The 20,458-nt window shown below is 38.1% G+C and overlaps 1 protein-coding gene across 9 annotated transcripts in view; it reads left to right on the forward strand.

Moving 5' to 3' along the window:
- Nucleotides 1-20,458, forward strand: part of LOC145505566 (liprin-alpha-1-like) — a 488,322-nt gene that overhangs the window by 150,849 nt on the left and 317,015 nt on the right. For 2 of the 9 annotated variants that reach the window (XR_014053124.1, XR_014053134.1), the window contains one exon: nt 695-4,530. The exons of 4 other annotated variants lie outside the window; for them this stretch is intronic. The gene's annotated coding sequence lies outside the window, so the exon portion shown is untranslated. Of the gene's footprint in view, nt 1-694; nt 4,531-9,764; nt 9,821-10,415; nt 10,482-20,458 lie in introns of those variants that run through there. 3 more of the 9 variants (XR_014053143.1, XR_014053145.1, XR_014053138.1) reach the window with 2 other exon arrangements.

A 20,458-nucleotide genomic window follows, 5' to 3' on the forward strand; every position in this document is an offset into this window, starting at 1 on the left:
GTAGGATATCTCCTCACATCTCCTAGAATGACTGTTATCAAAAGACAAGAAATAACAAGTGTTGGCAAGGATGTGGAGCAAAGGGAACCCTTCTGAACTGTCAGTGGGAATGCCAATTGGTGCAGTCATTTTGAAAAACAGTATGGAGTTTTCTCAAAAACTAAAAATATAACTACCATACCGTTCAGCAGTTCCACCTCTAGATATTATCAGAAGAAAATGAAAGTACTAATTCAGAAAGATACACAACTCCATGTTCAATGTCACATTATTTACAGCACCAAGATATGGGAACAACCTAACTGTACACTGATGGATGAATGGGTAAAGAAGATGCAGTGTATATATACAAACAAATATGTGTGTCAAGTATGTCGAGATTGCTTAACAAATTTAAAAATGAAAAAAAAACTTGCCATTTTCAAAACATGGATGGACCTTTAGGGCATTATGCTAAGTGAAATAAGTCAGAGACAAATATTCTACGATCTCTTTTATATGTGGAATCTAAAAAATAAACGTAACAGTTCACAGATATAGAGAACAAATTGGTGATTGTCAGAAGTGGGGGTGGGTGCAGAAAGAATAGGTATTAGAGGTCAAAAGGTAAAAAAAAAATAAAAAAGAATGACTTGTGAAATAGCCAATAGATTCTTATTATCTTATTCTTAAAATTTCCTATTTCTATCAACAGAAGCATCATTAATTCAAACCTGCTGGAGGCATTTAGACATAGTGAAAACATCTGATTTACAGTCTAATTCTCCACAACATACTTTTATAACTAAAGTACAAGATTGGGTAGAGGATTATAGAAGATCCACTGCTTCATTAATAGATTAAGCTGCTCTGTGACTACAAGATAAAATGTTTATTCTTTCAGCAAACGATTATTGAATACTTACTGTGGCCAGCTTCAGAGGTAACTGCCAACATATAACTGTTTGTACAGAGGTGGTTACTGCACAGTTGCACTCATCTCACATGCTAGCAAAATAATGCTCAAAATTCTCCAAGCTAGCCATCAATAGTACGTGAACTGAGAATTTCCAGATGTTCAAGCTGGATTTAGAAAAGGCAGAGGAACCAGAGATCAAATTGCCAACATCCGCTGGATCATCAAAAAAGCAAGAGAATTCCAGAAAAAACATCTACTTCTGCTTCATTGACTATGCTAACCTTTGACTGTATGGATCACAACAAACTGTGGAAAATTCTTAGAGAGATGGGAATACTAGACCACCTCACCTATCTCCTTAGAAATCTGCATGCAGGTCAAGAAGCAACAGTTAGAACCGGATATGGAACAACGGACTGGTTCCAAATTGGAAAAGGAGTACATCAAGGTCGTATATTGTCACCCTGCTTATTATACTTATATGCAGAGTACATCATGCAAAATGCCAGCTGAATGAAGTACAAGTTAGAATCAAGATTGCTGGGAGAAATACCAATAACCTCAGATAGGCAGATGCTACCACCCTTATGGCAGAAAGAGAAGAGGAACTAAAGAGCCTCTTGATGAAGGAGAGTGAAAAGGTGGCTTAAAACTCAACATTCAAAAAACGAAGATCATGGCATCCGGTCTCATCACTTCATGGCAAATAGATGGGAAACAATGGAAACAGTGACCGACTTCATTTTCTTGGGCTCCAAAATCACTGCAGATGGTGACTGCAGTCATGAAATAAAAGACTCTTGATCCTTGGAAGAAAAGCTATGTCAAACTTAGACAGCATATTAAAAAGCAGAGACATTACTTTACTGACCAAGGTCTGTCTAGTCAAAGCTATGGTTTTTCCAGTAGTCATGTATGGATGTGAGTTTGACCATAAAGAAGGCTGAGCGCCAAACAAACAATTGATGCTTTGAAATGTGGTGCTGGAGAAGACTCTTGAGAGTCCCTTGGACTTCAAGGAGATCAAACCAGTCAATCCTAAAGGAAATCAATCCTGAATATTCATTGGAAGGACTGATGCTTAAGTTGAAAGTCCAATACTTTGGCCACCTGATGTGAAGAGCTGACTTATTAGAAAAGACCCTGATGCTGGGTAAGACTGAAGGCAGGAGGAGAAGGGGTCGACAGAGGATGAGATGGTTGGATGGCATCACTGACTCAATGGACATGAGTTTGAGCAGGCTCCAGGAGATGGTGAAGGACAGGGAAGCCTGGCATGCTGCAGTCCATGGGGTTGCAAAGAGTTGGACACGACTGAGTGCTGAACAACATAGAGGTGGTTGTAAAGATAAATATTTTATAATGCTCTTTGGAGCCAGGTTTATATGTTTAGTTTCTAAAGTATTTTCTTTTGTAAAAAATATGTTCAGTTCAGTTCAGTTGCTCATTCGCGACCTGGCATGGACGGCAGCATGCCAGGCATCCCTGTCCATCACCAACTCCTGGAGTGTACTCAAACTCATTACCCAAAGAAAGGCAATGCCAAAGAATGTCAAAAAGTGTGTAATATCAATGTAAATTTAATTTCAGTGTATGAATTATGATGTTACTGTTGTCTAAATTAGTAAAATCTCACTATGTTCTCAAAAGTGTGAATGAGGTTATTCTTGGTACACACATACCTTGTTTCATTGCACTTTGCTTTATTGTTTCAAAGATACTGTGGCATAGTCAGACAAAACTATAATTCAAAAAGATAGCAGGGTTATTCATAGTAGCCAAAACATGAAAGCAACCAAAATGCCCAATGACAGATGAATGGATAAAGAAGATGTGGTACATACATACAACTACTCAGCCATAAAAAGGAAGAAAATAATGCTATTTGCAACAACATGGATTCAACTAGAGATTATCATACTAAGTGAAGTAAGCCAGAAAGAGAAAGACGAATACCATATGATATCACTTATAAGTGGAACCTAAAATATGGCACAAATTAACCTGGCTACAAAACAGAAACAGACTCACAAGCATAGAGATCAGACTTGTGGTTGTCAAGGGAGAGGAGAAAGATGGTCTGGGAATTTGGGGTTGACAGATGCAAACTATTACATTTAGAATGGCTAAACAACAAGGTCCTACGGTATAGCACAGGGAACTATATCTAATCTCCTGGGATAATCCATAATGGAAAAGAATGTTTTAGAAAGAGAACGTAGGCCATTTCGTGGACGTCCGGTGTGCGAGCGCATCTGGGAACGCCGGGCGGGAGGGGACCGGGAAGACCTCTGTGGATTTGAACCTCCGCATCTCTAACCTAAGATCTCGAAAAGCATCGTGATTCCTGTCCACTGGACTGTAAATTTTATGTCGATAATCTTGGAAACAATGGCAACGAGACTGAATTGGAAGGAGCTTTTGGCTATTAGGGACCACTCCGAAGTGTGTAGGTTGCTAGAAACCGTCCTGGCTTTGCTTTTGTTCAGTCCAAAGATCCCCGAGATGCAGCTGATGCTGTCCGAGAGCTAGACGGGAGAGAACATCGTGTGGCTGCCGAGTAAGAGGGGACTATCCAATGATGAAAAGGGAAGTCGAAATCGCCGCCCACCTCCTTCTTGGGGTCGTCGCCCTTGAGATGGTTATCGGAGGAGGAGTCCTCCACTTCCACGCAGATCTCCAAGACGGAGAAGCTTCTCCCGCCGCCGGAGCAGGTCCCTTTCTAGAGATTGGAGAAGAGAGAGATCACTGTCCCCGGGAGACAAATCACAAGCCGTCCTGATCTTTCTCTAGGTCTCATAGCAGATCTAGGTCGAATGAAAGGAAATGGAAGATCAGTTTGCAAGAGGAGTGGTGTACAGGAAATAACTTCGTTTGACAGGAGTATGTACAGAAAATTCAAGTTCTGTTTGAGACTTCATAAGCTTGGTGCATTTTTAAAATGTTTTAGCTGTTCACATTTGTTTGTCTGTTGGAACAGTGACACACAAAGGTGTAATTCTCTGTGGTTTGAAATGGATCATATGAGGCATGTAATATCAAGAATTGTTACTTTACAATGTTCCCTTAAACAAAATTTAATTTGCTTTGAATTTTAGTCTTGCATAGGCTGATAATAAACCTCTAACTCCTGCCCAGGTAAAGTCAATGTTTAACATTATGGAAACAAAAACTGGCAAAAATTGGAAGATTTTTTTCAACATAGCTGGGATATGATATGTAGCTGTAGTTAAGCAGTTTTTAAAAGCTGCTGTGAACTCAAAAGCCAGCTGGAAAAATTAAAGCTGCACCCTTAAACTAGATTAGAGGTTTAAAAATTCCACTAGTCTTCACATTGGACAAAAGGTTGTCCAGTTGGTGTAGAATCTAAGAAGTTTCAAGGAAGTTAGTTTACCTTTTCTTTAGGTTGTAAGTTCCTTCTGTGATTGCTTTATAAGAATACACAGCTCTTTGTAACATTCTTTATTTGGAAATTTGAGACTACTCAAGATACCAAATATCCTGCCAGTTTAAGGGTACATTGTACAGCTGAACTGAGTTACTGTGTAAGATTCTTTTTTCATGCTGTCATTTGTAATATGTTTTGTAAGAATCCTTGGGATTAAAGTTTTGGTTACAAAAAAAAAGAAAAAGAGAGAATGTATGTATGTGTAAAACTGAGTCACTCTGCTGAATTTTGTACAATGTTGCAAATCAACTATGTGTCAATAAAAAAGGGGGGAAAAGATAAGGTGGTTCCACTGTGAACCTGTAAGATTAACAGAGAAGAAAAGTCTGGCAATACCAAGAATGTCAAGCACATAGGAAAACAAACTCTCAAGTATAGCTGGTGGTAGTATAACTTTGTATAATCATTTTGGAGAGCATCTGGCAATGTTTAGTATAATTAAAGATGCACATATACTACTTCCCAGAAATTTCACTTCTAGATATATACTCTGAAGAAATTATCACCAATGTGTACAAGGAGACATGTTCAGGATGTATACAAGATTATTTTCTGTAATAGCAAAAAAAATGGTACTAAATGTAGAAGGAATGAATAATATATGTGTATATATGTGTGTATAATAAAATATATATCATCTTTAAACACAAATAGAACACTAAAAATAAATCAAAGGATTTCCCTAATGATCCAGTGATTAAGAATCTGCCTTCCAATGCAGGAGACACAGGTTTGATCCCTGGTCCGAGAATTAAGAGCCCACATACTTCAAGGCAACTAAGTCTGACTGCTGGAACTAGAGAGAAGCTTGCACCCCAATGAAAAGTCCTGCATGCCACAACTAAGACCTGATGCAGATAAATAAATAAATGTTAAAAATAAAATAAAAGCTAGAAGTGATTAAGTGTAGTATGAAGGCACGTAGAAAGCCAAGATAGGCCAAAAGTGAGGCCTCTTGCAATGACCACTTAGCCAAGCTGTGAATGCAAAGGAAAAGTTCTTGAAGGAAATTAATCACGTGTGGGTTTTTTTTCCCCCCTTCACTCTGTTAAAGAGGTATATGGGCATGTGTCTGTGATACGCTACTTCAGTCGTGTCTGACTCTTTACAACCCTATAGACCGTAGCCCGCCAGGCTCTTCTGTCCATTGGATTCTCCAGGCAAGAATGCTGGAGTGGGTTTACTATGTCCTCCTCCAGAGGATCTTCCTGACCCAAGAATGAAACCTGCGTCTTATGTCTCCTGTGTTGGCAGGTGGGTTCTTTACCACTAGCGCCACCTGGGAAGCCCAATGTGGTGCATTACATTGATTGATTATTAATTGATTTTCGTATGTTGAACTATTCTTACATTCTAGGAATAAATCCCACTTGGTCATCGTGTTTAATATTTATCATATGCTGCTGAATTCTATTTGCTCGTATCTTGTTGAGGATTTCTGCATCAATGCTCATAAAGGATATTGATCTGTAGTTTCCTGTCTTGCTGGTCTTTGGCTTTGGTAATTCTGACCTCACAGATTGAGTCAGAAAGTGTTCCATCCCCTTCAGTTTTTTGGAAGAGTTTGGGAAGGAGTGGTGTTAGTTCATCTTTAAATGTTTGGCAGTGAAGCCATGGTCCAGGGCTTGCCTTGTCAGATTTTTTATTACTGATTCAATCTCATTACTAGTTAGTTCTTAGGTTTCAACCTTGGTAGCTTTTGTGTTTCTAGGAGTTTATCCATTTCATCTAAGTCATCTAATTTGTTGGTATATAATTGTTCATAGTACTCTCATAATGCTTTTTATTTCTATATAATTGGTAATAATGATCCCATTTTTATTTATATTGGTTATGAATTTTCTGTGTCTTCTTTTCCTTTGTCAACCTAGCTTAAGATTTGTCAATTTGTTCTTTTTGAAGATCCACCTTTTGGCTTTGTTTATTTTCTCTATTGTTTTTCTGGCCTCTATTTTATCTCTGCTCTTATATTTATTATTTTCCTTCTTTTACGGTTTCTTTAGTGTGCCAACCTTATCTCCAATTTAAATCCTTTACAATAGTTTCTGGTTTTGTGGCTTGGGATACTCTTCACCAGTATTTCCCGACTCCCCCTTTATTTTCTTTAGGACTCAGTTCCTCTGGACACCTTCACTGACCTTCCAATCTAAAGCAGCCTATAGCTATTTTCTATCACAGCATCATGTGTTCTTCACAGCCCTTATCACTCTATGATATTTTCGTTTTTGTTTTTTTGTCTGCCCCCCACCACACATGCTTGCACATGCGTGTATGCATATGTGCATGCATGTGCATGCACATTCCTTAGAATATAAACTCTATAAGAACAGACATTTTCATTGTCTTGTTTAACCACTGCATCCACGTGGCCTAGAATAGTCTCTGGCCCAACAGTAAAAAATGTTCAGTAAGTATTATTGACTGCTCTAATGTCTTGCGAAGGCTATCAAGTGATTGGTTAAAAAACTTCTTACCTCTTGCTCCTAGAAGATTACTGAAAGACAAGAAATTTATAAAGTAGTTTTAAATTTTAAGATGGCCATAACCTAAATCATTGCTGTCTAATATACTTTATTAACACAGTTGGTTTAACATAGTTATTAGGTAAATAACCATGTTTTACATGCTATTTTTATAATATATCAGCATCTACTTACTTATGTATTATTTCTTACTCTATTTGTTTTTTGAGGTTAAAGTTTTTGGGGGGATATAAATTGTACACTACTCATATCAGGTGGTCAGTTCAGTTCAGTTCAGTCGAGTCCGACTCTTTGCCACCCCATGAGCCACAGCACGCCAGGCCTCCCTGTCCATCACCAACTCCCAGAGTCTACCCAAACCCATGTCCATTGAGTTGGTGATGCCATCCAACCATCTCATCCTCTGTCATCCCCTTCTTCTCCTGCCCTCAATCCTTCCCAGCATCAGGGTCTTTTCCAATGAGTCAACTCTTCACATCAGGTGGCCAAAGGATTGGAGTTTCAGCTTCAACATCAGTCCTTCCAATGAACACCCAGGACTGATCTCCCCCAGGATGGACTGGTTGGATCTCCTTGCAGTCCAAGGGATTCTCAAGAGTCTTCTCCAACACCACAGTTCAAAAGCATCAATTTTTCGGCACTCAGCTTTCTTTAGAGTCCAACTCTCACATCCATACATGACCACTGGAAAAACCATGGCCTTGACTAGACAGACCTTTGTTGGCAAAGTAATGTCTCTGTTTTTTAATATGCTATCTAGGTTGGTCATAACTTTCTTTCCAAGGAGTAAGCATCTTTTAATTTCATGGCTGCAATCACCATCTGCAGTGATTTTGGAGCCCAGAAAAATAAAGTCTGATACTGTTTCCACTGTTTCCCCATCTATTTGCCACAAAGTGATGGGACTGGATGCCATGATCTTAGTTTTCTGAATGTTGAGCTTTAAGCCAACTTTTTCACTCTCCTCTTTCACTTTCATCAAGAGGCTCTTTAGTTCTTCTTCACTTTCTGCCATCAGGGTGGTGTCATCTACATATCTGAGGTTATTGATATTTCTCCCGGCAATCTTGATTCCAGCTTGTGCTTCCTCCAGCCCAGCATTTCTCATGATGTACTCTGCAGATAAGTTAAATAAGCAGGGTGACAATATACAGCCTTGACATACTCCTTTTCCTATTTGGAACCAGTATGTTGTTCCATGTCCAGTTCTAACTGTCGCTTCCTGACCTGCATACAGGTTTCTCAAGAGGCAGGTCAGGTGGTCTGGTATTCCCATCTCTTTAAGAATTTTCCACAGTTGATTGTGATGCACACAGTCAAAGGCTTTGGCATAGTCAAAAAGCAGAAACAGATGTTTTTCTGGAACTCTCTTGCTTTTTTAATGATCCAGCGGATATTGGCAATTTGATCTCTGGTTCCTCTGCCTTTTCTAAGAGAACCTTGACTATCTGGAAGTTCACGGTTCACGTATTGCTGAGGCCTGGCTTGGATAATTTTAAGCATTACTTTACTAGTGTGTGAGATGAGTGCAATTGTGCGGCAGTTTGAGCATTCTTTGGCATTGCCTTTCTTTGGGATTGGACGTGGCACTAAACTGGAAGTCTTAGTTTCTAGCTTCATCTTTGCTACTATATAATATGTATAGCTTTGGGAAGAAGGGCTTCCCTGCTGGCTCAGCTGGTGGTAAAGAATCCACCTGCAATGTGGGAGACCTGGGTTCGATCCCTGGGTTGGGAAGATCCTCTGGAGAAGGGAAGGGCTACCCTCTCCAGTATTCGGGCCTGGAGAATTGCATGGGCTGTATAGCCCATGGGGCCACAAAGAGTCGGACACACCTGAGCAACTTTCACTTTGTAAAGAATTGTTTCACTTGTTTGTACCTCAGTTTTTTCATTTTCAAAATAAGGGGATTAAATTAGATAAACTGATAAAGTCCCTTCCAACAATCAAATCTATAATTCCATAATTTAGAGTTCAATTTTACTAGTTTAACATGTTTATAATTGTTGGATGTTCATAACATATTTTTCTTTACTTTTTAAAATGTTAAGTTCTTTAATATTACTTAAGTTATAAAATTGTAACCCTCTGTTTGAGCATGGAGATTCCTTTACAGATTTCCACTTTATTTTTCTTAGGAAAAGATATATCTTTTTTTTGTTTCTACAGTATATTTTTATTTATTTTAATTAATTTAAAAATTTTGGCTGTGCTGGGACTTTGTTGCAGAAAAAGCTCTAGGGCTTTCTCTAGCTGCAGCTCTTGGGCTCAGTTGCCCAATGACGTGTGGGATCCTAGTTCCCTGACCAGGGATGGAACTGTGTCCCGTGCGTTGGAAGCTGAATGTCTAACCACTGGACCACCAGGGAAGTCCCTAAGTTATTTTTAATTGGAGGATAATTGCTTTACAATGTTGTGTTGGTTTCTGCCATACAACAAAGTGAATCAGCTGTAAGTATACACGTATCTTCTCCCTCATGAGCCTGCCTTTCATCCCACTTCATCCCACCCCTCCAGGTCATCACAGAGGAATTTCCACTTTATAGAGGGGTTTCTAGAACTGAACTACGTGAAGCTGTCCCTACTCTAGGCAAGATGAGTAGCTGGCTGTCAATAAATTTTGTTGAATTTTTAAGTTGAGTCTGCTAAAGGAAAAGGAAAGATAATATAGCAATGATTGACTTCTAAGAAAAATATTATACTCCAAAAGTATGTAACACTTTACATCAAGGAATTTGATTTAAAAATAACAACTACAATTATAAATTAAAATACATAATAATTTAATGAGAAGATGAAATGCTTTCAGACACTATGGTATCTATAAAATAAATTTCATCTAACTTGGCAATTGGATTTAAACATAAGAGACATGAATCTTGATATAAAAAGTAACATCAAAAGGACAATGTTGATTTCTTCTCGTAAACTTTAGGATTTTGAACATAAACAACCATCATATGTTAGAGGAAACAGACCTTAGAAGTTGAGGTAAGTTTACTTTTCCAATTTCCTGGCCCACTCCTGGACTGTCACAATTTTCCTCTTTCTCTTTCTCTCTCTCTCACACACACACACACACACACACACATATGTAATATTTTGGATATATTTAAGGTAAAAATTTTAGGAAGTGTAGCAGGTAACTGTTGTTGTTTAATCGCTGGTTATGTCTGACTCTTTGTGATCCCATGGGCTATATAGCTTGCCTGGTTCTTCTGCCCATGAGATTTTCCAGGCAAGAATACTGGAGTGGGTTGCCATTCCCTTCTCCAGGGGATCTTCCCGACCTAGGGATCAAACCTGTGTCTCCTGCACTGGCAGGTGGATAGTTTACCACTGAGCCATCAGGGAAGCCCAGGAAATTGTTAGCAGGCTAAAATACACATTTCATGTCTTCAGAGATTCAAAATGGGAGGACTAGCTGAAAATATCCAATAGAAAGTCCTGCTCATTAAGAAAATAGTGAGTTGTGACTCTGTGAGGTAAAAAGCTTTGATTTACTTCACCTAAGGACACTTACATGATTATAAATGTGTTCTGTGAATGTAGCTAGTCAATTTGATTTGTTACCATTTCTCTACAGGACTCAAGATAACATAAAGGGAGTCTCTCAAGAGGATTAGAGACTTCAGTACTGGCCAGCCACTTGGTATCTTGTTAATTATCTTTTTTCTCTTCTCTGTATTTAGATCATTTAATTAATTTAGAATCCCCATTGAAACTCTAGCACCTCCTCCACCATGAACCATTTATGGAAAGACTTCCTCCATACAATCCATTTTGCACGATATAATGAAAGGGCTGAGCAGAAGGGATTTGTTAAGCATAATTTACATCTACTGCATAGTCAACCTTAATTATTTAGTGACTGATTGTCCTTTTAGGGGATTATGCAAGCATTTTGTTTCTACTATGTCTCACTGCTGCTAACTATTTAGCCATTTCACTAATCAGCATGTCTATTAAGAGCAGTTTGGGGCTAGAGTAAAGCAGAAGATCACACTGTGATCCATCATTTTGCCATTTCTTAGAAGATTTAGTAAAATCTTTAATGATGTGGGGAACCGAAGCTTGTGTGTAAATCAGTGGAATTTAATGTTTTCATTATCCATTTATTCTTTGCCTCCTGAGGACAATTAAAAGTTGGCTGTATGCATTTTGAAAATCTTAAGAATAAGAACATGTATCTTACTTTGTTCAGGATGCTATAATAAAATACTACAGACTGGGTGGCTTATAAACAGCAGAAATTTATTACAGTTCTGGAGGCTAGAAGTCCAAGATCAGCGTGACAACTCTGACTGCAGAACTCACTGTATCCTGCTGTAGCACAAGGGGCTGGGAGCTCAGTGAGATTTCTTTTTTATGGAAAAAACTCGAACGAATTTCTTGGCCAACTCGATATAAACACACTTATTCTGTCCAGGAGGGCTCCATTTTCACAACCTCACCAACCCCGAAAGACCCCCCCCTACTAATAACATCACCTTTGAGGGTTAGGGTTTCAGTATATAAATGATTGAAGATAAACTTTCAGCCCACAGCAACAAGGCTATTGTTGTTGTTGTTCAGTTGCCAAGTCCTGTCTGAATATCTGTGACCCCACAGACTGTAGACCGCCAGGCTCCTCTGTCAATGGGATTTTCCAGGCAAGAATACTGGAGTGGACTGCCAATCCCTTCTCCAGGGGATCTTCCTGACCCAGAGACCAAACCTGTGACTCTTGCCACATCTGCATTGACAGGTGGATTCTTTACCCATGAGCCACCGGGGAAGCTCCAGCAACATGATTATACATATTTAAATTTTTAATGGGTATTGCTATATCATCCTATAAGAAAGTTTCATCTGTTGTTACTCCCCGTGAATGGTGCATAAGCGTGGCTTCCCTCTCTAAACTTTTCCAAACAACACTACATCTTTTTCCCAAAAGGATGGGTGAATTTACCTTTAACTGTTAAATCTTTCAGGTAGTTTATTTTTCAAATAAGCTTACATAAATCCACAAGACATTTTCATTTAAATGGATAAAACCCATAGTAGAGAAGTTTGAGGGGTAAAGGTTAGAGGGAGAAAATTTTTAAATGCAGCAAATTATTTTTAATAATACAAAATGTTTCCCTTGAAATGCATTGTTACATTAAAATTTCCTTTTGGGAGTTGAAAAATCAAGTGGAGAACTATATTTTTTAACAAATATTTCATGTTAATATGTAAAAAGATAAAAATGTTAGTCGCTCACTTGTGTTCCCTCTTTGTGACCCCATGGACTGTGGCCTGCCAGGCTCCTGTCCATGGAATTCTTCAGGCACGAGTAGTGCAGTGGGTTGCCATTTCCTTCTTCAGGGGATCTTCCTGATCCAGAGAGCCTCCCACATTACAGGCAGATTCCTCACTGTTTAAGCCACCAGGGAAACCCCAATATTAATATATAAGCTTACATAAGTTACATTGTTATTTCAGTATAAAATGCCACTAGTAGATAATATAGGGGAAACAATGGAAACAGTGACTTTAATTTTGGGGGCTTCAAAATCACTGCATACGGTGACTGCAGCCATGAAATTAAAAGATGCTTGCTCCTTGGAAGAAAAGTTATGACCAACCTAGACAGCATATTAAAAAGCAGAGACATTACTTTGCCAGCAAAAGTCCATCTAGTCAAAAGCTTTGGTTTTTCCAGTAGTCATGTATGGATGTGAGAGTTGGACTATAAAGAAAGCTGAGTGCTGAAGAATTGATGCTTTTGAACTGTGGTGTTGGAGAAGGTGCTTGAGAGTCCCTTGCACTGCAAGGAGATCCAACCAGTCCATCCTAAAGGAAATCAGTCCTGAATATTCATTGGAAGGACTGGTGCTGAAGCTGAAGGTCCAATACTTTGGCCACCTGATGCAAAGAACTGACTCATTGGAAAAGACCCTGATGCTGGGAAAGATTGAAGGCAGGAGGAGAAGGGGATGACAGAGGATAAGATGGTTGGGTGGCGTCACCAACTCAATGGACATGAGTTTGAGCAAGCTCCAGGATTTGGTGATGGACAGGGAGGTCTGGCGTGCTGCAGTCCGTGGGGTTGCAAAGAGTCGGACACAACTGAGCGACTGAACTGAAATGAATATAGCAGTATTATAAACTAGAAAATTAGATAAGGATTATAAACTGGAAAATTAGATAAGGGTTACATGCTACATTATAAATGAAAGGAGTATATAAAAATTTACCCATTTTCGGGAACCCCCTTACACTGTTGGTGGGAATGCAAACTAGTACAGCCACTATGGAGAACAGTGTGGAGATTCCTTAAAAAACTGGGAATAGAACTGCCATGTGACCCAGCAATCCCACCGCTGGGCATACACACTGAGGAAACCAGAATTGAAAGGGACGCGTGTACCCCAATGTTCATCGCAGCACTGTTTACAATAGCCAGGACATGGAAGCAACCTAGATGTCCATCAGCAGACGAATGGATAAGGAAGCTGTGGTACATATACACAATGGAGTATTACTCAGCTATTAAAAAGAATACATTTGAATCAGTTCTACTGAGATGGATAAAACTGGAGCCCATTATACAGAGTGAAGTAAGCCAGAAAAAAAACCACCAATACAGTATACTAATGCATATATACGGAATTTGAAAGATGGTAATGATAACCCTATATTCGAGACAGAATAAGAGACACAGATGCATAGAACAGTCTTATGGACTCTGAGGGAGAAGGTGAGGGTGGGATGTTCTGGGAGAATAGCATTGAAACATGTATATTATCATATGTGAAACAGAACACCATTCCAGGTTCGATGCATGAGACAAATGCCCAGGGCTGGGGCAATGGGATGACCCAGAGGGATGGGATGGGGAGGGAGGTGGGAGGGGGGTTCAGGATGGGGAACACATGTAAACCCATGGCTGATTCATGTCAATGTAGAGCAAAAACCACTACAATAATGTAAAGTAATTAGCCCCCAACTAAAATAAATAAATTTATTTTTTTTAAAAATTACCCATTTTCAAACTAACAGTAGCATTTTCCTTTGACATTTAGACACTTTTTCTCTGAATCATTTCCTAATTATAACTATTTACAATAGACAATATTTGGAAATGGTCAAAATCTTCAACAATGTAATTGAATACTGTGAAGCCATTAAAATGGACATTTCAAAAAAATATAATGTCATGGAAAAGATTCTACAATGATATAGTGAGTGGAGGAGTCAGAGAACAAAACTGAAAATACAATGTGACTTCAATTTAGTATTTCCATTCTCCACTGGAAAGAGAGAGCGTGAGAGTGACAGTGAGAAAGAAGAACGGGAAATGCACAGTAAGAGCATTGAAAGGAAATCAATCAGCAAAATGTTGACAAAATTATCTCTGGGTGATGCCATAGAAGAATTTAATTTTCTAAGTCTTTCTTTATTTTTGAGCTTTTATAGCAATAATAACTTTTGTTAACAAAATTTCCTCCTTATTTTGTGTATTTTTTTTTTAGCATCTATACTATCAGCAGGTACTGCAGCAATGATCATGTTAACTCTTCCACAAAACTAGGATTTCTTGGGGAAGAGAGCCTTGTTTATTTATCTTTATGCTCTCAGCACATAGAGCTTAACAAATGTTTGTTAAATTTTAAAGCTTGAGATAATGAGAAAATAAAAAACAATAAAAACAATAAAAACCTCACAATATAACTAACACTCAACTCTTAGGGCTTTGGACCATCCCTTGTGGCTCAGACGGTAAAGAATCTGCCTGCAACGAGACCTGGGTTTGATCCCTGGGTTGGGAAGATCCCCTGGAGGAGGGCGTGGCCACCCACTCCAGTATTCTTGCCTGTAGAATCCCATGGACAGAGGAGCCTGGTGGGCTAGTCTATGGGGTTGCAAAGAGTCAGACATGACTGAACAACTAAGCACAGCACAGCACATCAGGGCTTCCCAGGTGGTTCAGTGGTAACGAATTCACCTGCGGTGCAGGAGATGAAGGTTCGATTCCTGAGCCTGGAAGATCCCCTGGAGAAGGAAATGGCAACCAACTTCAGTATTCTTGCCTGGAAAATCCCATGGACAGAGGAGCCTTGTGGGCTATAATCTATGGGGTCGCAAGAGTCAGGCATGACTAAGCCACTAAAGAAACAAAAAAATCAGAGTACTCCTCCTCTAGTCCAAGTGCTAACATCTGTCACACTGTTCTATCATCTTTCTATCTATATCATTGCTCATGTCATATGTCACCCTTACAGAATAAAAATACTCTTCCACACAAACATAATACCATTATCACAATCAAGAAATTTAATACTATGTAGTAATATTATATTCAAATTTCCCCAGTTGTCTGAATAACGTTTATAGCTTTTTGTTTGTTTAATTCAAGACCCAAACAAGGATCAAGCATTGCATTTAGGTGATAGGTTACCCTAGCCTCTTTTACTCTAGGTAAAAAAAGGTGTTGTTTCTTTTTTTTAACCTAAAAGTGGGTTCTGGGTTTTTTTCTTTGACTTTCATGACCACCATTTTTAAGCATCTAGCCCAGGTGTTTTGTAGAATGTCCACAATTTCAGTTTGTCTGACTGCTTCCTCACAATTAGAAGCAGTTGAAATATTTTTGACAAAAATACTAAAAAGATGATATAATGTCTTTCTTAAATGCATCACATTTGGAGGTACATAATATCCACTTGTCCCATTATATTTATGCTATTTTTAACATAAGTTTTAAAAGTTTTGTAATTCCTTCCAACTGCCATCATGGCTGTATCCCACAGATTTAGATAAGTAAATTCCTTTCATTCAATTCTAAATATCAACTTCCACTATAAATTCTTTAACCCATAAATTACATAGATATGTGTTTTGACATTCCAAACAAAATTTCCTCATTGTTTTTACTATTTTTTTAGACTTCATATTTTGAAATAATTGAAATTACTGGAAATTTACCTGAAAGTTTCAGAAATGTACACAAAGCTCCTGCATATCCAGTTTTTGAGCACATCCTTACTGGTATATCAAAATATTTCAGATTTGTACTTTCCTAATCCTGAAGTGGAGGTAGACAATATTCTAAGATTCTTGGTCCCTTTTATGTGTGTGTGTCAGTCAGTTAGTTGTGTCCGACTCTTTGTGGCCCAATGGACTGTAGCCCATGGGGCTCCTTTGTCCATGGAATTTTCCAGCCAAGAATACTGGAGTGGGTTGTCATTTTCTTCTCCAGGGGATCTCGCCAACACAGGGATTGAACCCATGTCTCCTACATCTCCTGCATTGGCAGGCAGATTGTTTATCATTAGTGCCATCTGGGAAGCGCTGGTACCTTTTATAAGGTGCGTGTTTGGGAGATCAGTCACTTCAGTCATGTGGACTATAGCCCACCAGCCTACTCTGTCCATGGGATTCTCCAGGCAAGGATACTGGATACAAGGTAATGGAATTTAAAAACAGGATCTGTGCAGTACATGCTTTCTTTTTGTGTGTTTTTAAATGACTATAATGAGGCATCATGAGATGGAGATGAGTGCATGAATTTGTAAGTCAAAGCGCAAGGTTCCTGCTTTGACCAGCCAAGCTGCCAGCTTTGTAACCTAGGGGCATTATCCTCCCTGATATTTGGTTTCCTCATCTTTAAAAAAGTTACTTAAAAAAATGGTAACAACAAAAACAATAATGATAACAAAGAAGGGAAGGGTAATGATATGTGATTATAGTAATCTGATGGGTATTATTCTAAGTTCTTATATAAATACTTAATTTTCACAACAATATTGTTGTTATGCCCATTTTACAGATGAAATAAATGAAGATCATAATAAAATATTTGTATCATTCGAATAAAATGAAGTATGTGGATGTGATATGGATTCAAATTGTTTGAGTCCACTTACATGTGAATTTTTTTCAACAGTTAATACTACAGTATTACACTATCTAAGGCTGGTTGAATGAGGGGATGTGGGACCTCAGATTCAGCGGAATAGCAAGCATATTTGGAGGGTCAAGTATAAAATACACACAGATTTTGGACTTAACCTCCTAGTTGTTCAAGGGTCAATTGTATATGTATACATATAATCACTCAATTATTTATTGATTCAATCAGTGAGTATCTATTAAGTATTTACTAAGTACCATATGCAATTTTTATGCTAAGTATAAAATAAAACAATGTATACATGTTAAAGTTTATCGTTATATATGCATATCTGCATGTTTATAGCTCCATAGAAAGTTTATTTGAAAGTACCATACAACAAAAATATAATGTAAGTCACATATGTAATTTAAAATTTCCTAGTAGCTGTAGTAAAATGGCTTTATTAAAGGTGAAATAAATTTTAATTATATATTTTATTTTACATAGTATATCCAAGATATTGTCATTCTAACATGTAAATGTAAAACAATTATTAATGATATATTTTACACTTTTTTAGTCTTCAAAATCCATCACAAATTTTATACTTAGCACATCTCAGTTAGAACAAGTCACAGCTTAAGTTCACAACAATCACGAGTTAGTGGCATCTGTTGGATATTTCAGGTCTAGAATGATATACAAAAAACTGACTGGGAGATGGAAGAGGGAGAGGAATTTACCTTTTATTATATATCCTTTCATACTTTAGATTCTTGTATGCTGTGTACTTGTTGCCTAATCAAAGAAATTTGAAAAAATATATTAATACATTAAAAGCATCATGTTTCTATCTGTGCATGTGTGTGCATTCTTGTCTGTCAGTGGTTTTCAATTGCGGGTGATTCCTCGTCCCCCTCAGGAGACATATGGAAACTTTTGGAGATATTTTGGGTAGGTGGGTGGGGACCACTGGCATCCAGTGAGTAGATGTGAGGAGTGCAGTTATAGATCCTACAATGTATGTTACAGCACCCACCCCCCCCAATAAGAATTATATGACCCAAAGTATCAACAGTGCTGAGGTTGAAAAACTCTTCTATGTTATGTGCTTCAAAAAGTAAAAATTTCAGTGTCTACTTGTTACCAGGCATTATCAAGACCTGGATATACAAAGAAGGTTTACACACAGCGCCTGCACTTCAATGGCTCACAGTCTAGTGAGGGAGGGAGACAATAGGCAAATTATTGCAGAAATGTGATAAATTTGAGAACAGAGTAGAAAGAAGGTATTAAGAAAGAATTAAAATATCTGTAAACATATTCATTAACTAGAAAGCCACTTGTTAGAAGCATCAATTTGAATAGAATAATTGAAATTGAGGGCTTCCCAGGTGGTGCTAGTAGTCAAGATCCTGCCTGCCAATGCAGGAGATTTAAGAGACCTGGGTTCCATCCCTGGGTTGGGAAGATCCCCTGGAGAGGGTCATGGCAACCCACTCCAATATTCTTGCCTGGAGGATCCCACGTATAGGGGAGCCTGATGGCCTCAGTCCATGGGGTTGCAAAGAGTCGGACACAGCTGAAGCAATTCAGCCCCTACACAAGCAGTTGAAATTGAAACATCAATTTCAGAAGTTATTTTCTACCAAATCCTCAGGTTGAGAGTGTAGCACTTTATTCAAAGGCTTTAGTGTGCCTCTGTACCACTCTAATGTCAATAAAAGATGTCTGGGAAGAACCCTTAATTTGGTTATAACATCTGTTACTCTATTTCTGTGCTGAGTATTACATTTTGGAACTTTAAAAGGACTCTGATATATCTTAAGAAGAATGTGTAAGTCATGACTAATTGTTGTTGCTGTCTGAAAGAGACTGCTATATTTTATAAGAACGACAGTCCAAAGGATTATCGTGTTTTGCATATTTCTTCCCAAGAATGTCTCCACTTTTCTGAGAGGCTCCCAAGTTCAACCATATTTCATTACCTATCAAAAAAATGAGACAAAAACTCAGACTGTGAATTCCACTGGCTTTGTTTAGGTTTTCTTAAACCTTAATGCTCTCGTATTTTTGCTTTGGTTTAGTTTTTCACAAGTGAGCTCACAAAAGTGTTGTACACATCTGTTTGCAGGTTGAAAAAAATCTTGTGTCCTTCTCACTGCCTGCAAACTGCCAATACAAGGGGCAGCACAGGGCAGTAGTGATGGGCAAGTGCTCTGGCATCTGGTAAGACCTAGGTTTGAGTCCTGGTTTCACCTCCTAAGCTGCAGCACAGCTTACTTAACTTCACTAAACTTCTGTATCCTCATGTAAAATGTCTGTCATTCAACAAGATCAAATAAGATAGCATATTAAATTCACTATCATTGCTAGGAATGAAGTAATGGGAGCTGTTATTATCCGAATGGCACGAAACAAAAAGCAGCCTTTTAAGCTACAAGTCAGAAGAGAGCTCATGGGTTTTTCTCCACCAGAAATTATTTATGTTTTCATAGTCATTATGTTTCCAAAAAGTAAGTGATTCCCCACCTTTTTATTTGAACCTTAATTAGAGAAATCTGAGTACTGCTTTGGTGCTCTGGGCTGAATTGGTTCACATTTGCATTCACTATTCATTTCTTGCTACCTTTCACCACTGTGCTGTTAGAACACTGTACTAGCTCCTGTTTTTTTATGTCTATGCTTCTTTCCAGCTAAGTTCACGTTGTGTATTTAAAACTCAACTGTCTTGGAAAATTCCCCCTTGGATCCTCATTATCACACTAACTAAACCTCACTAAATAGTAACCTGTATCTGTTTAGCAACGAGCCCATCTTCAATAGCTTGAAAAAATATAGTGCCATTCCACAGAGTTCACATCTATATGCAGAGACAAGAGGCTTCTTCTTGACTTGTAATTTCAACAGACCAAGTGATTGTAATGTTACTGTGGTAAAAAATGCAGCTGCATTTTTTCATGCTTTCTAGAAAAGTTGAGATGCAATCTTACAATCACACCACACATAGTTTATTATTCAAACCTCAAAGAGGTTTGAATTTTTCATTTTCAATCTTCAATTTTTTCATTCAAAAAGCTGAAATTACACATTTCATTTCATTTGTGTGAAAAGTTATACTTGAATCAATTAATTTTATACAAAATCTTCTATTTCTCTTTGTCAAAATACCCACTGAATGCCTAATTAAAAGATGCAATAGCTTTCTTCATCTTTTAATATATTGATATTTTACACTACCCTTTTTCATGATAGCAAAAAGTTAATGACCTAATTAAAGATTAGAGGAGGTTATAATAACAAAGAATATAGGTAATTTCATTGTTTTTCTTATGGTTGATATTAATAATGATAATATTAATAGAGAAGAGCATAAATAAAAGGTACACTAACAATCTAGTAGCCTAATGACTTGAGACAGACAATTAGGCTCCAATCCATCAAGGAAGATGAGCAGACCTCCAGGGTGAGTAGGTTTTTTGTAGAGAGGGAGAGCCTGGACTCTGTCCTTCTCTTTGCCACACAAGCGAAGATGAGAAACAGATCCAAGCTTCTTTGAGCATTTTTCCTCCTGTTTTTCCCTCTATTCTATTCCTGAAGGGAATATTTTTGAGGTGGTATGTCCATTATACACATAACAGATTCCAAAAGAGGGATCTTTTTTTTTTTTTTTTAAATGGTAGAGCAGGTAAGGGAATGAGGAAAACACAAACGGGGCAGGGAGAGAGCAACTGCATGCAGATTGAGTAAGCCGTGGAGAGAAACTATCA

Source organism: Giraffa tippelskirchi, chromosome 1, assembly GCF_054371585.1.
Source record: "Giraffa tippelskirchi isolate mGirTip1 chromosome 1, T2T-mGirTip1v1.2.pri, whole genome shotgun sequence".
Lineage (NCBI taxonomy): Eukaryota > Metazoa > Chordata > Mammalia > Artiodactyla > Giraffidae > Giraffa > Giraffa tippelskirchi.